Here is a 5,459-nt window from a genome sequence, read left to right as displayed (position 1 = left end):
GTGGCACTTTTGATTTGATGCAAGGGGAACCAACAAAGGAAAGGGAAACATTGACGTGTATAGTTTGCAAAGACAAAAGAAGGCTTCTCCCACCCCGAAACGTCTCATATGATTGAGGTGGTATACCATGCCATTGTCACTAAATAGGAAATTCTTGCAGCAACCACATGATCTTTACCATTTGTTTATCCCCCAAGATTAACTTATTCAATCTAATGGAGTGATGAGTTTTTGTAAAATAAGGAGTTTATGTGGTGCAAAAATGATTGTTGACCTTTAGTCCCACAGAGAGAGTGCATCTAAGTTGCTAAATCGGCAACACCAAAGGGGTTTAGCATAGGGGGATGGGGGCCTAGGCTGCTAGGCAGGCAGTCTAGGTTCAAATCTCATGGGCATCACCCATAGCCTAAGCTGAAGTGTGACGACTCCCTGGGGGCGGGTAAGCCCACGGAGTTTTACGTTGCCAGGACAGTGACCGTAAGTACAGCAGGCAAAGCCAGTGCGGCTAGGTCTCTGTTCATGAGGTTCTCTGTGTAAATATAAAAAAAAAGTCGCTAAATCAGCTACAAAAAGCTCACCTTCCACATATACAATTTCATTACATTGCAGAAGCAAGGAATGCCATTTTGAAATTCAACTTAAAAGACAGCATGGTGAATGTACTCCATATGATAAATAGTGATTGGAAGAGGATGTGGTTGGTTGTTCCTGTTTTTTTTGCTTTTCTCCCCTTCTATTGGGAACTTGAAAGTTTTTTCCACTAAATGTGCACTAAATATGTTCTTGAAGAGATTATAAAATGTGTATTATGTTATCTAATGCGAAAATTTGTAGTTTAATTTTAATTTCTAAAGAAACTTTTAAAATAAGGCCATCATTGCTTCGGGTTGGTATGGTGAACAATGGATTAGCAGAGCACCAACCGTGTTAACTTAGTCCAAATGTTGTATGTTGTGGTTCTGTATTTCATTCAAAAGTGAAATAGCTATAAATCGAGAGGCTTTGAAGAGAGGATCAGTCGTCATCAAATTTTGATTAACATGGTCCTTTAATTGTGCAGCTTACGCAAGTCATCCATGTCACTTTGTGTGGGAAAAATATTGGATACTCATGGCTTCCAAACCCCCCAGTTTAAATTCATAAGGACAGGTTATATTGACTAAATTTTACCTCATTGATGTGCTTTGAATGGCAGGAATTGACCTTTGGATCGTGTTTTTTCGACATAAAAACTTGATTATTTAGGAGTAAAATTTTGTACATTATGGGGGCGTTTGATTCGCAGGACGAATTCCGCAAAAGAACGGTGCAGTCATGAAAAGGTGCATTGTCCAGGTGTGCAATCAAACAAAGGACAAACACGTTCCAAATTTTTTGGAACCTACTAGACTAAAGAGGCTCCAGACTACCAGACCCGTGAGTCGCACTCACTGGTTCGGAACAACAACAAATTAACACAACCCACCTTTCCCCTTTTCCTCTTCCACCCTAGAGCAACGACGATCATCCATCGCCCTGCAACTCTTTCTCCGAAGTTGCTCGTGGCCATCTCCGACCAGTGAGCTCTCTCTCTCTCTCTCTCTGGAATCCTCAACTCACAAAGTGCTTCAATGGTTTGCTGTTACTCAGAGTAGCTTATGCAGTTACAGATTCAGCTTATGGAGATCACCATTTTATCTTCTTCGGTGTAACCCTATTCCCCTAGAAATACATGAAAACTAAATCAATAATGGATTACAGATTCAGCTTATGGAGATCACCATTAGCATCTTCCCTGCGATTCTCAATGGATGAGCTCAACTTGAGAATATGCAGATGATTTGTGTGTTTGGATGGATACCATTCTCCCAAGTTGGGACGATGGAGAAAGAAGGGGTTATTGCCCACCAATTGTTTGTTGATATGTCTTAGCAAACAATTTTGGTTTTCCGAAAGTAGAAGTGCAATATTATGACTTTTTTCTTTAATGAAGTTTTTTTCTTTCATTTCAAAAAGACGTTAAAGAATCAACTCAATGTGGGGAATGGATCTTTAGTCTTCCATGCAAAATGGTACATCTCTCTGGGTGTTAACCATGATGACAAAAACTGTATCAGTTGAATGATGAACTGTACAGAACATTTTCTAGTCTGTCTTAAAGATCACCTATGAAATGACCAAGTATAATTAAGGCAACCCTTGAACTCTCAACCTCATACTGAGAGCCAGACAGATCGTACAATAAATAATGTTATTAAAAAGTTATTCATAGGTGCACCAACTGATCGTACAATAAAATAATGCTATAAAATATTTTAAGACTCCATTTGGATGCATAAATAGTGAGGGAAAATATTTTCTATTGACAACAATATACACAATATAATAGAAAAGCATGTTTTTCACTTTTTATTTTTTATTTTTGCAAATCTGACTTTAGATATGTGACCTACATAGCTTGCTTAGTAGAAAACATGTTCTTTTCTTTTTCTGTTTTTTGGGGATAATGTGGATACCTTCATAAGGGCACGTGTCTAGGGGTGTCAACGGGTGTTTGCCCGGACCCGACCTGAACCAAACCCTATTATAGGGTTCTGATAAAGAAGAAGACTCGATTAAGACCCGAGTCTGGACCTGAAGGTCCGATTAATACACAGACCGGGTATAGTTTGTGAAATTTTATACCAGACCTGGGCTCCACCCAAGTTTTGATTAAGACCCGCAAATTTTCATTGTAAAAATGATAAAAAATATTGTTTTATCGGGTATGACCCGAGTCTGGTTCATGTAGTTCTTATTGGATCTGGTATGGTTTCTCTTATGGTGGGTTCAATTAGACTCGGGTCTGGACCCGATACCATACCCAAAAATCGGAGCTAGATCTGGTTCCACCTGGGTCCAAACCAAACCAAACCCGTTGACACCCTCCTCACATGTGACACTTAATGGGCCTGTGCTCCTACGAAGTAAAACCCCTAGTGATTCAGCCGGCCCATGCTTTACAGGGACTCACCTTGACATAGGTGGAAAGCATGTTTGGATCATGCAACTGTACCATGCAAGAAAGTTTCCCAGTGTTCAAAAAATCAGTGGCTCACAATGCACTAAAATTTCACAACTCAGAAAAACATGTTTGTACTTTTAAATGGCAAAATCCAATATGGTACCCCTAAAATACCAAACCATGTTCAATGCATCTGTAGGGTCAGATTGACTAGAAACAGTTGCACCCATAATTTCTAACTAAATAGTATCGTACGATAGACAATAGAAGGTATATACTCAAATAATGGCATATGCATATAATTTGTAATGATAATCACCACAACTAAGATACAGGAATAAGTTGAATGACCATACATCTCTTATGGCGATTAAATCTGAGGCTATATGCAAACAAGGAAATCACCTCTAAAGTTGGAATCCAAGACAAAAAGAGGTAATTGAGAAAATGCTGCATTCCCAGTCAAGCATTTTGTACTGATGTCAAGGACAGTGGTTGGATCATCACAAAAAGAAGACAATGACAGCAAGCTGTGGTTAGGCAGACCCCTACCAGTTACAAAAATATATCATTATTTGGGTTAGAAAACCAGTGAAGGTTTATCCTTCCAAACCCTATCCTACTGAGTGTATTCCATGTGAGCGAGACTACATTTTTCCTTTTATTCTTAAACATTGGTCTGCAGTTGAAAACCCCTTCCTATTGAGCAATAATGCACATGTACCAAATTATCTAGTCAAGCACATGCACCAAATTATTGATCCCATGAGGTCAATTTTCAGTACCAATATTGCCAATGCTCATGGACCCCATGCAGCTCATGACATTGAACTCAATGATAACATGCTTTGTGAGATGATGCTCCACGATGTACGAGTCATGGGATCATGCTATTTAAAAAAAAAATTAGTTTTTTTTTTAAAGGATCAGTTAAGTTCTATGTGAAAAGGGCTAACATTTAGGTAACAAATCCTAAAATAAGTGGGGCTATTTGTTTTTACTTTTAGCCACTTGTGTTAGTGGGAACCTAGTGCTGTTATGGCCAGTTTTTCTTATTGTCTGTAAGTACTTTATGTTACCTTGTTTTGTATATGATGTGAAAATGAGAAAGAGGTATCAAAGATAAATGCTTTAATATGTTTTTTTCCTTGTTCTATTTAGCTTGTGTATTCTGGTTTATATCCAACAGTGGTATCAAAGTCAGGTTCGTGGTTTGGCTGGGAGTTGGAAACAATGCTGCTGAAGCAAAAGTGTGGATACGTGTAGATTGAGTTGAGTATGTGAAGATGTATTTGTTAACAATTGAATATGACATCTGGTACAAATTTTCTAAACTTGTCTCAAACTTTGGTACCTATTTTCAATGAAAAAAATTATGAATTTTGAAGCATTAAGATGAAATCGTTCTTTATTTCCCAAGATTTATGGGATTTGGTAGATAATACAGGTGCAGCGGGTGAAAATGAAAAGTCGCCTGAAAAATCAACAGAGAAACTGGACAAAGACATCCAGAAAAGAGATGCAAAGACATTGTTAGTGTTGCAACAAGCTGTCATAGATGTCATCTTTCAAAGAATCACAAATGCAATCACTTTGAAAGTGGCATGAACCATTTTGAAATAGAACTTTCATGAGGATAAGAAGGTAACCACTGTTAAATTGCAAACCTTGCATCAAGAATTTGAAACATTCTTTATGAAAAATGGTGAATTTGTGCAAGACTTTTTTTCTAGACTTTTAGTAATTATAAATCAAATAAAGTCGTTTGGAGAGTTTATTTCTGATCAAAAGATTGTGGAAAAGGTTTTGAAGAGTCTTCGTCCTAAGTTTGATCATATAGTAACAACGATTGAGGAGTCTAAGGATTTATTGTCTTACAATCTCAATGTGTTGACAGGTTCTTTGTTAGCACATGAAATTCGTATGAACAAAACGGAAGAAAAAATAGTTGAGCATGCTTTTCAGGTTAAAGTGAAAGATTCAAACAAGGAGAAAATGACGAGTGGGCCCAACGATCAGAAATTTAGATTTAAAGGTCACGGTAGAGGAGGATTTAGAGGCAACCTTCAAGGTAGAGAAAGAGGGCGTGGAAGGTATGGTGCAAATTTTTCTAAAGATGGTAATACACAAATGCAAGGTTATAAAGAAAAACAATGTTTTCACCATAAGAAATTTGGATACGCTGAAGCACATTGTTTTGAAAAAAATAAACAGCAAGCAAATGTTGTAGAAGAGAATGCTAATTTATTTCTTACTAGTGTTGACAATTGTAAAAAGAATTCTTGGTTTTTGGACAGTGGTTGCAACAATCATATGATAGGGAGAAGAGAATTTTTTAAAGAGCTTGATGAATCGATGAAGTTGAAGGTCTGGTTGGGTAATGATTACAAAGTAAAAGTTGAAGGTAAATGTACTATTGCTGTGAAAATCAAATCAGGTAAAGAAAAACTTATTCAAGATGTTTACTTTGTACCTG

The sequence above is a fragment of the Nuphar pumila genome, chromosome 3 (genome assembly GCF_984573655.1).
Source record: "Nuphar pumila chromosome 3, dmNupPumi1.hap1.1, whole genome shotgun sequence".
NCBI lineage: Eukaryota > Viridiplantae > Streptophyta > Magnoliopsida > Nymphaeales > Nymphaeaceae > Nuphar > Nuphar pumila.
Note: the sequence above shows the minus strand (reverse complement) of the source record.